This window comes from Triturus cristatus, chromosome 7, assembly GCF_964204655.1.
Source record: "Triturus cristatus chromosome 7, aTriCri1.1, whole genome shotgun sequence".
NCBI lineage: Eukaryota > Metazoa > Chordata > Amphibia > Caudata > Salamandridae > Triturus > Triturus cristatus.
This window is the reverse complement of record NC_140590.1, coordinates 535,222,975-535,235,069: the sequence shown is the minus strand read 5'-3', so window position 1 is coordinate 535,235,069 and position 12,095 is coordinate 535,222,975.

The following is a 12,095-nucleotide window of genomic DNA, read 5'->3' as shown; positions in this document are numbered from 1 at the left end:
GGCTGTACACAATCAGTACCAATTGTTTCTTTACCTTCTTTGGAATCCAATATTAACTATTCATCTTCATCTGATACACTGAGCCGATTAGCAAAGGAAAAATCAGAATTGTTGGAATCATTGCAAACATCAAATCTGTTGTTGGGATTAAGAAACGCCCTATTTTGTTGTGTCACATAAGTAGAATTATCTTCATTCTCATCTATAATAGATTCAAACATATCTCCTCTACACTTCTCTCCAGAAAATTCCCAAACATCATGTTCATCATTACATAAATCGTGTTTTTTTATTTGACATTATTATTTCTTCAAGTCCAGCTTTTAGTTTGAACACCTACTTTTACTCCGCCAATCATTGACATGCTTGTGCTCCCTGGGTTCTCAATCATCAATAAAGACAGAAAGAACCATTGAGGCGGGGTATTGCAATCATCCACAAGAGCAACATTTCCGTAACTGAAACTGACTCCTTCAAATATAACACATTTGAATATCTAACCTACACCATTAAGACGTATGACAACAAAACGCTATACTGCCATCTCCTCTACCATCCGCCATTCTTAGCCAAAATCCTGGAAAGATGTGTTCTCCTTCAACTTAACCAACACATTGACCGTAACAACCTTCTAGATTCTCACCAATCGGGCTTCAGAAAAGGATGCAGCACAGAGACAGCGATCCTGAATGTCATAGATGATGTCTACAAATCACTTGATACAGACCGATGCTGTCTACTCATACTCCTTGACCTATCGGCAGCCTTCGACATGGTCGACCACAAACAGCTCATTAATGTACTCCGAGAAAGGATTGGAGCAGACGAGGTGGTCCTACAATGGTTTACCTCCTTTCTTTAGAACCGCTCCCAACGAATAAAAATTAACAACTTCACATCTGACCTACTCACCATAACCAGGGGTGTTCCTCAATGATCAGTTCTCTCCCCATCACTGTTCAACATTTACATGGAGCCCCTCGCCGCCATACTCAAAAAAGCCAACATCCCTTCCACCTCTACGAGGACGATACCCAGATCTACCTAGAAACTTCCTCTATTGGAGACATACAGAGACTAAACAACACTCTAAGAGAAGTCCAACACTGGCTATCCCTCAACCACCTGAAACTCAACCAAGATAACACGGAAATCCTTCTCATATCCAACAAAGAGCAGACCCCCCAAGTCACAGAATGGCTAAAAACCATTGATGCTCTTAACTGCAATCTCACCCCGGCCGACTCGTAAAATCCCTGGGACTCACTCTGGACCCAAACTTAAACTTACAACCCCCTCTCTGAGAGGGAGGAGCACAGGGATGTTTTGATGTCTACTATGCACGGATATTCTAAATCCACCAAATGAGACACATAGTTTGAGTGAGGGCACAGCGCAAAAAAAGATTGAACGTGAAGGAAGTGATGATAAAACTAGCTAGAGAGGACACGATAAATGTTTTAATAGTATGTTCTCGCTGCCAGGATTAAAAAATAGTGTACCCGCGGTATGGATTTAAACCGCATGTGTGTGATGGAATGTAATGGTCAACATGTTTCGGCCGTGATAACCTGAAATTAGGCAAGGCTTTCGTCAGGACCTAAAAGATGCTGCTGCTTGAGTGATATGTGAAATAACATAAATTGAAGATCAAATACGGAACCATTGGTGCTGTCGGTTCCTCTTCTTGGAAAGGTGATTGTACCCGCAATTGCTGGATAGATAACTTCACCTCAACCGGGCAACAGCTCAGGGAAGGGGGCACCGCTCTCTCCGTCAGTACCCCACACTGGAAGACCTTGTGACCGGAGGTTGAGGTGAAGTTATCTACCCAACAATTGCGGGTACAGAGAGGGGGTTGTAGCCCTCAGAGGAACTAGGTTTTTCCTCTGAGAGGAGAATCCCAAATGAAGAAGCATGCCACCTTTGGTGGGTGAGGGATTTCATCCTTAACCTCTTCTGTGCCCATGACGAGATAGTCTCGTCATGGAGCACGGTCGCGCTGTGCCCATGACGAGACTATCTCATCATGAACCCCACCCACTAATGAAACGCCCGGCACAGGAGGGGGAAAGGGCGTGGCACAGAAGGGGTTAAAAGGGATCATCCCACAGTTAAGTCTGTGTGATATAGTCAGTGTCTTCTCCTCTTATAATAGACCCAAGGATTCTATTTTGTTTTTGATAGATTATAATTGACCCTGTCCCTTTCGGATAACAAGGGCACCTCTCACACTATTGTGGACTTGAAGTCTAAGGTACGACCCAACCATGCTCTTCCAAGGTCTTGAAATCTGAGGTACAACCAAACCATGCTCTTCCAAGGTTTTTAAATTTAAGGTACCACCCAACCATGCTCTTCTAAGGTCTTGAAATCTAAAGTCCTACCCAATAATGATCTTCTAAGGGCTTGACATATAAAGCCACATAAATACTGAAAAATTGGACAACTACAGTGAAAGAAAAGAATGAAATGCCATTTTACCAGACCGTTTGTCGGAGATAACGAAAACCTGATGCATGAAAAGTAACTCAGACTAGATGAAAGGAAGTAACTGCATACCCATGCATCACCAGGTGGCACTAGAACAGCTGTGCATCTGGCACCAGAGGGCGGTGGAGTAGAAGTACCTACCCTATTGGAGCAGGCATGTGTTTTAGATTTTTCAGATACAAAGTAGAAAAAAAGGACTTTGAAGATACTGGCACATCTGGAATAGGGCAAACTACACCGGCATCAAGGTACTAAATCAAAGAGCCACGGGTGTCAGTGACAGAAGGGTGGGGGCAATTATAAAGAGCGTAGTCAACGCAACAATAATAACAAGTCCAAATAGGACATCTGTTAACAAATTCTTAGCCCCAGTGAAAACATTAATTTGTATTGTCAGGGCAATTGTCAATCAATACATGCTGATTGACCCTTCCCCTTAAGTTTTCAAGACCTGGAACACCATGGTGGAACCCTCCACCACAGCCTCCACCTTGGACACCTTGTACACGACCATGTTCTCCTGCCCCTACATCCCTTTGCACCTAGAAGAGGCAGTTAGCTGCGTTCACCGCATCACAAACAACTCAAATAAATAAATAATGCGCCTATAGCTGAAGCACTAGCGGCCTATCAAAAAATCTTCATCTCCCTCTTGCAGTGTGGTGACTTTAATGGAACATTTATTTATTTATTTACATGCCAAAAAAAAGATTTATGACCCAATGTATATTGGACTTTCACATAACGTGAATACGAGAACTTTTCGAGAAAATCAGCTCAGGCTTCTAGAGGTGATAATATGCTCGGAGTGTGCTTTGTGGAATATATTTTACTATTGTATTTGTACGATTTAAAGCTGCACAGGACGGTGACACTGGTAAGAGAAGGAACTGAAAAAGCAACAGAGACAGTAGGAGGCGTCTCACAGTCCCGGTGGCGGAGGAGAGGGGGAAGGGTCTTCGAAGAGCCCAATTAGCAGATGTCTGGCGTGGACGCGACTATTGACATGAGTTGACAAGGTGTGAAGCTGTTTCCTCTTTGACGAACAGGGGTCATCGGCAGGTTCATGAAGAGTCGAGTGCTGAATTACCCTCTCCCGGCACCTGCTGACTCACACGTAGCCACATTCACTTACTTGTGTGTTCATTATATAGAATGTTTGTTTGTTTATGGAGTGTGGCTGGCCCTAATAAAAGAAGCGACTTTAAAACGCGTTTTTTTTTAAATCATTTCCCTCAGTTACTGCTTTAAAGTATGCAGGAGCCTCAAAAGGGAACCAGCGTCCAGCTGCTTATCCTAACACGTATTATAATAGACTGTGACATACTTTCTTTAACTCTCCCCTGGAAATAGATTCTTTGTATATCTGTGTTATACGGATACGAGTCCCTCAGAGTCGCAGGAAGGCGGCGGGTTTCGAGGGAGGCCAAATACCTCACCAACAATCACAAGAACACTCTTTTAACACTGGACACGGCCTACCTCTTAGTAGTTAACGTAGGGCATAGAAAAAAGTCAAAAAATACTTTTACAAAAATTCGTCCCAGTTGAAAACATCGGTGGAAAATATGAGTATGATATTTTATTAAATATACAAAGGAGCAGAATCCTGAGGTAATGTGCGTGCAATTACTTGAACTCCAAATCGTGCTGATGTGTAGTGAGATCTAGGAATGCAAATAATTGAATTAACATTTACTGTAAAAATTATAATTTGAAATACTCTTTTTAGGACTGAGGGTAAATGTCTTATGCTTCTTTGCAAGGTGAACGCAATACATTTGGAGTTGTCTATATTCTGCTTTTATAATGAGGATGTTTGCTTACATGTTGATTAGATATTTTGCATATAATCATTACTTTTAGCACTCATTGTATGACAGCATCCCTACTGATTATTATGTTATTAGTGCCTTGTTCGAACCAGTGGTCAAAGTGGGGGAAAAAAAGTAATGGGAACTGTGGGCGAAGAATCAGATTGTGGGAATAACCCGTGGATTGGGTCAGTGGGCAGAGTCAGAGGTGTGGCAGAAAGAGCAAAATATCTCAATTTTTTGTATTTGTTTACCATTTCACTAACCGGTTACAGCTTATTATGTCATTTAATTTAACCAATGGATACACATGTTTATTTAAGGTTTAATATAAGTTATTGACATTAAAATACATTCACAAAGTGGGATACGTTTCCAATTACAGAATGTTCCAAATATTCTTAAAAGTGGAATCGCAAGCCATTTGTCTCCCAGCCATGGAGTTTCTTTCATCAGCACTTCTCCCTTTTTTCACAAGAGCAGTTCAAACATGAATGGCAAAATATCCTAGTTTGCAAATGTTTTCCACATAATTATGGCTCTGCCATATTTGCCACATAATACACCATCTGCTGCATAATCTGACGATTTTAACTAATAAATTGTTTATAGCTCAAACGGATCAAAAGTTACAACAAAATGTGACTTGTGCTGCTGTGAAGTGGAGGGCCCTTTGCAAAGGTTGACTGGTCACCTTTCTCACTGCTGCCGTTGTATGTTCCACTGGTACTAATAAGAAAACATCTTTGCAGACACTGTTAGCGTGTAAAAATGTCAAAATAATAAAGTAGCAGAAAATTTACAGCACCACTAATACCAGTGTAGGGTGTCAGAGCACTGTACATCATACATATTACACAGAGACAATCAATCATACGTGTGTAAATCACTGGATGGGAAATGTTACATGAGACAAAGGACTATAAGGTGTAGGAGTCACATGACAACGATACTAGTAGGCAGACTAGTTTAATAGTGATTGGTCTGGAGAAACACAAACTCAGAATTTAAAACGTAATACCATGGTTGGGGTTCTCTTTAATAATCAGAATTGATTTCTACCCAAATGAACCCTTTTTTGTAACATTAGGTTAATCAACGACTGGGGGAAAAAACTTAACGCTCCAATTTATACCTTGCAGTTTGCATGCAGCTCTTACATGACAGTTAATAGCTCACTGTTCTATTTTAGGATTTGAACGTATTAACTGCAAATAACAATAGGGTCTCTCTGACAAAAGCAGTAACCTGTTTACATTATGTGCACTTTGTGATCTGCAAGGTACATGGACATATTCTCAGCAGCAGGCACATTAACCCTCTGCGCTTCTTTTCCATGAGTCAAAACTTCCACTAGACAAAACACCATCTCTCTTTACTCGAGCACATTAATCACTGGAGTTATCATGACATTTTTATTGTTGCCGAAAATTGTTGGAGGCCAGGAAGAAGGCAGCAAGTGCTTTTAAAACCATATTATACTTACAAACACGACGCCCCTACATGTAGTTAGCGCCCGGTGCTGTCGCACTGCTCTAGAGCCATCCTGCTCGAAGGTCCTGTGACCTAAGTGACAGAGTCACTGTCACTCTATGGTGTGCTGCTTCGTAGGTCTCCCCGCAAGACTGGAGGTGAACTTTATGGACTGTGGTGGACAGGCCTTCAAGGTTAACCCACACTTGCCACTGCTAGGGTCCACCTGCTGGTGCTAAGACACCAGAGCTTTTAATATCTTACGGGGCATTCTAGGGTCTAGCATGGGAATGTGCTCCCTCAAGGGGAGTGGTCTGGTGGACTGGTTATCAAGGCTGAACCTGGTTCCCCAATTCCAAATTCAGCAGCTCTGACCAGAGTGCCACATCCTCTCCCCTACTGAACATCATACTGCCCCACTGAGAGAAACTTGCACTGCACTGACCCGCTATAAACACCTTGATGAGACTCAATGCAAATTACGCACTAGACAAGACCAACATGCTGCCTAAAAAAAAATTTGCAACAAAAAATTAACAACATGGGGGGGCGTGGCTTGCAGCCAAGCAAGATGGCTGCAGCCTAGTTGGGCTCCGGGGAAGAGATCGACTCCCCTTTCATCCGTAACTCATCCGAGCAGCGATCCGATCCCATAGGTCCAGAAACGTGCAGCGGACACACAGCGACGCAACCCGATCCAACTCCTGGGTCCCTCGGACGCCTGTGACGGAATCGGCGGGACCCAGAACTCTGCGGCCTGCCTCGGCGAGTGCGACCGGGGCCTCGTGTGACGGGGTGACCCCAGGCGAGGCGTGACCGGACCGGTCTGCCCTGAGGCGGTGACGGAGGTTGGGCGCCTGCGGCGAACACTGACAACGGCGCAGCCTGAGGAGGCCGGGGCAGGAGTGAGGCGGGTGCTCTGGAGCGGGAGGCAAAATCGTGCCGGACGACCCCGATCGGCCCGCAACGAGGAACCTGCAAGGGGCGCCAGGGCTGAGGCGCGAGCTCCGATGTCTATCCGGTAGGCCTGACCCGCGCTTCTGAGAGCTGCTGCCTGACACCAGTGGGGCTCCCCCGGGCCTGCGCTGCACCGGGGACTGTGATCCAGACCTGTGCCGGGCCCCGCTGAGACGTGCGGCCGCCCCTGCTGATCCGCGCCAGCCCCCCTCGGGGACGACCTGGGACGGGGACCGTTCCCCGGGCTGCCTGGAGGGTTCGGGCTCGGCCTGGAGAGCCCTGGTGCATCGACTCCCCGTTGATCTGCAGGAGTAACATTTGGGAGGCATCACCCATCTGCGCCATGAGCGGGAAAGGAACCAAGGGGCACCACCAAGGCAAGCTTGATAAGTTTGCCTACACCAAGGACTCCGAGGTGTCAGATCGCGGCGGCCCCGCAGGGAAGATGGCGGCGACCAACGACGCGCCGAAGGTGACACTGGAGGACATTATGGCGGCCTTAACACAGGTACAATCTACGGTGGGGTCGATTTCTACGGACGTGTCCCTGCTCCGCGCGGACTTCCAGAATATGTCCGCCAGGGTAGCGGAGGTGGAGCAGGCAACGGAGACTCTGGCGAAGGACTCAAAAGGCCTTTTGCAGAGAGTGTCGCAGTTGGAGTCGGAGAACAAAAGCATGGCGGCCCGGCTGGATGACCAAGAAGGGCGCTCTCGCCGCAATAACGTGCGCATTATTGGGATTCCCGAAAGTGAGGGGCACCCGGCCATGGACCTCTATGTTGAAGAACTGATCAAATCCAAGTTGCAACCCCGGGGCCTCTCAGCATTTTTCTCGGTGGAGCGAGCACATAGGGTACCGGGAGGGCGTCCGAAGGTGGGGGCGCCTCCGAGGCCTGTCCTGGCCCGCCTGTTTAATTTCCGAGACAGGGATGCCATTCTGCAGGCGGCGCGGGTGGCACCACCGATCCGACTTCAGAACTCCACGGTGTCCTTCTTCCCTGACTATACGGCTGCGGTGGCGGCGCAGCGACGGAGCTTTGTGGAGGTCAAGAAGAAACTAAGGGCCCGAGAACTTCCATATGCAATGCTCTTCCCGGCGCGTCTTCGTGTGGCGGCGGAGGGCAAGACTTTCTTCTTCGACACACCGGAGGAAGCTCATGACTGGTTGGAGGGGTGGCGCCGGGCTGGTGGCGCAAGACGCTCTAACCGGGGGACAAGGCGTCCCGGGAGTGAGGACGATCCTACTGGACATGAACAGCGCCTTGAAGAGGTTGAGGAGGAACCCACGGGTTGACGTGGTGGCTCGTATCCTTCCCGAAATATAGTTTAGGACTGCCCTCTGGGGACCGCTGCTGATGTAGTGTCCGCATACCAGCTGTTTTGGGACATGAACGATGGGACCTGGGGACAGGGGATGTCCTGGTCCCCCTCGGACTCCACGCTCCTTAAGGCGCAAGTACTGTTTGGGGTTCAAGGGATTGAGCACTCTGCTGAGTTGGGGTGGCGGGCAGTTCTGAGTCCGTGTGGCAGGGAGGCAGGGAGGGGGGTGGGGGGTGGGGTACGTTCTTTGGTTTTGTTCCTTTGTTTTGGTTATATAGGACACGGCCTTCAGACTTGCACCACGCACATGTTCTGCACACGACCTGGGTCACACTATGCGCTATCCGACTACTGCTTTATCTCCTCTCCCACCCGCCGTGAAGTCGGACTTGTTTACTGCAGTAGCCCCTGACACTGATTTGACCCCGGTGCAACCCCTCTCTTTACTGACCTGGAATGTTCGGGGTTTAGGAGATAAAATCAAACGAGGCCTGGTCCTGCATAGTATTAAACGGTGTGCCCCGGCGCTGGTCTTGCTTCAGGAGACCCACCTCACCGGCACTGCTACTAAAGCGCTGGACAGATGGGGATATAAGATGGTGGTACACTCTGAGTTTACCTCTGGGTCCCGGGGGGTTGGCATCTTGCTGCGCAAACAGTCCCGCTTAATCGTGCTTGCTGTACATACGGACGGAGCCGGGCGCTTCGCCGCTGCTCACGTACAATGGGAAGGACATTTCTATAACGTAGTGTCGGTCTATATCCCTCCTGGGTTGCATGCCGCGGCGCTCCCGGCGCTTAGTGAATTTCTCCTCACCCTACCGGAGTGGGAGGTGTTACTTGGGGGTGACTTTAATGCAGTGATGAATGATCACATTGACCGGTCCCCGCCTCGGGCGCGGGGCAGCGGCGCAACGCGACTTGCAAGCTTCGCGGCGGCGCTAGGGTTCACGGATCTTTGGCGCTGGTACCACCCGGAGACGCGCTCCTATACGTTCCACTTCGGGGTGCACAACAGTCTAACCCGTATTGATCACTTTCTGGGCTCCCCCGGATGTCTTCACAACATTGAAAGTATTGACATTAGACCCAGGGGCATCTCTGATCATTCCCCGATCCTCTTGCATTACAATAGTTCCCACCTGATGCGCCGCCGCATTTACCCGATACGCCCAAGCTACCTGCGTCTCCCGAAGATTAGTAAATCCATCACACAGGCGTCATAACTCTACTTTCACGAAAACGCCGTTTTGGTCGACTCCCCCACAGTTCTTTGGGAGGCGTACAAAATGGTGCTGCGGGGCCAGGCAATGGCTGCCATCACAGGTTATAAGCGCATGCAGACATCTGAGTTGCAGTCGCTGGAGCTTGCGCTCCGGGCTGCGGAGGTTCGTCAGGCCGAAACCCCCTCCCGTGAAACCTCCCATGACCTGCGAGTGGCTCAGGTGAAGCACAGGGAGCACCTGGCGGACCGTGTCAAACAACGACTTGAGGCCTCACGGCACACGGTCTACGATGTAGGCGATAAAACCGGCAGGCTACTGGCGTGGTTAGACAGGCGCGACAGCGGAGCCCGATGGATCGCGCAGCTGGCCACGGCCGAGGGGTCTAAGACGTCAGACCCACGAGAAATAGTGCGCACCCTAGCGGGGCATTTTCGTGATGTATACTCCTCCAACTCCTCCATGTCGGTGGAGGTGGCGCTGACATATATTAGAGACCTGCAGATGCCCAAGCTCTCCCCTGAAGCTAGAGAGTCCCTGGAGGCCGAACTCACGGTCGAGGAGCTACAGGTGGCTATTGCTGCATTGCAACCCGGTAAGGCACTGGGTCCCAACGGCATCCCGATTGAGCTGTATCAACGGCTGCCCGAGATGCTGGCCCTACACTTGTTGAATATGTACCAACACGGCCTGGAGGCGGGGGAGCTCCCCGCAGACCAGCGAACGGCCACTATCGTGGTACTACCGAAGCCGGGTAAGCCGGCGGACCAATGTGCCTCCTATCGTCCCATCTCACTGCTTAATGCAGAGGCCAAGATCCTTGCGAAACTGTTGGCCCTCCGACTCACGCCTCATTTGACTGACATAGTGCACCCGGACCAGTCGGGCTTTATGCCCGGGAGAAGTACCTCCCACAATCTGAGGCGCTTACATAGCGTGCTGGCCCGAGTGGACCGACTGCAGGAACCAGCTGTCATTCTCTCCCTTGATGCCCGCATGGCATTCGATATGGTGGAGTGGCCCTTTCTCTTCGCAGTATTGTCTCATCTGGGGTTTGGGCCGAAATTCTGTGCCTGGATCCGACTCCTATACACCAAGCCGCTGGCCCATGTCGCGGCCAACGGGCATATGTCGGAGGATTTCCCCCTGGGGCGGGGTACGCGTCAGGGCTGCCCGCTCTCGCCGCTGCTTTTCGCCCTAGTGCTCGAGCCTCTCGCGACATGGATACGGTGGAAGCCTATGATGAGGGGCCTTCGCTGGTCGGCGAATTGGGAAGACCGCGTCTCCCTATACGCGGATGACATACTGCTTTACTTATCTTCTCCGAGGCGATCCATCCTAACATTGCTTAACATTTGCGAGGTGTTCGGCCGGGCATCCGGCTATACGATCAACTGGTCGAAGTCGGTCCTCATGGTGCTGAGGGGCCCCCTCTCCTCGACTGTCAGAGGGCTGTCAGATACAAGTGGCGGAGGGGTCATTCAAATACCTGGGGGTGCACGTTGCATTGGATCAGCTGGAATTTTTCAAGCACAACTTAAGCCCTCAATTGGACCGCCTCAAGCAGGATGTGCGGCACTGGGGAACGTTGCCCTTGACCCTGGTGGGGAGAGCGGCGCTCTTTAAAATGATGGCCCTGCCGAGGTTTCTTTATGTGTTGGAAAATACTCCATACCCGGTGCCCCCGGCCTACTTCCGTGCGGTAGCAGCGCAGGTCTCTAACTTACTCTGGGGCAACAAACCAGCGCGCATTGCACAAGCAAAACTAGTCTGTGGGTGGTACGATGGGGGAATTGCGCTCCCAGATATCCAGCTCTATTATTGTGCGGCACAGCTTAAGGTGATCAACCAGTGGCTCCATGCGCCTCAGTCAGATCCCGCGTTCAAGGCAGATAGGGATATACTGGGTGAAAGGGGTCTGCTAACCCCATTATATGATGCCCGGTTGACCCCACAGCTGATTGGCCCTCTGCGACAAACTGTGTCTATCTGGCATGCGGCACAGGCCAGGCTGGGTTGGCGGGGAGTCCTGACGCAGCTTACGCCTCTCTGGGACACAAAGCGACTGGGACGTCTCAGGGTCAGCAAGGGCTTTGACGCTTGGGACGCTATCGGGATCTCGGTGATAGGCGACGTGTGGCACAAAGGGGAGGTTGTTCAATTCGCTCGCTTACAACAACAATATGAGCTGGCTCCTTCAGAATGGTTCCGATACCTACAGATGAAACATGCCCTGACGGCACAGTTAACCCCAGGTGTGCAGGTTCCAGAGGCATCCCCACTGGAAGACAGGTTGTTGACCGAATACATGCCTAAGAGGGCCACGTCCTTCACGTACCGTAAACTGATCAACAATTTGCCGGACCCTATGGGGCTCTTGCGGGAGAAATGGGCCGACGAGGTCGGCGATTTTGATGACCCAGATTGGCGGGAGGCGCTGGCCTCACCACGCGAGGCGGGTATACCCTCGAGGCTGCGGCTTGTGCAACTTCGTATTTTACATCGTTCATACTTCACCAGAAGCCTGTTACATAAACTGGGCAGAGCGCCACATCCCTTCTGCCTGCGGGGTTGCGGGGAGGAGGGAACCTTCTATCACCTGATCTTGGACTGTCCTGTTCTCCAGCTCTTCTGGAGGCGAGTGTTGCGTACGATGTCGCAGGTGTGCGGGGTGTCACTGCTGCCGGAACCCAGACGCTGTCTGTTGAATGTGTGGGAGCCCACGGATCTTAATCGTCAGGCGCAGGGCTGGGTGACGCTGGGGAACATGATGGCCAAACGGAACATAGCCCAAAAATGGGGAGCGATGGAGACA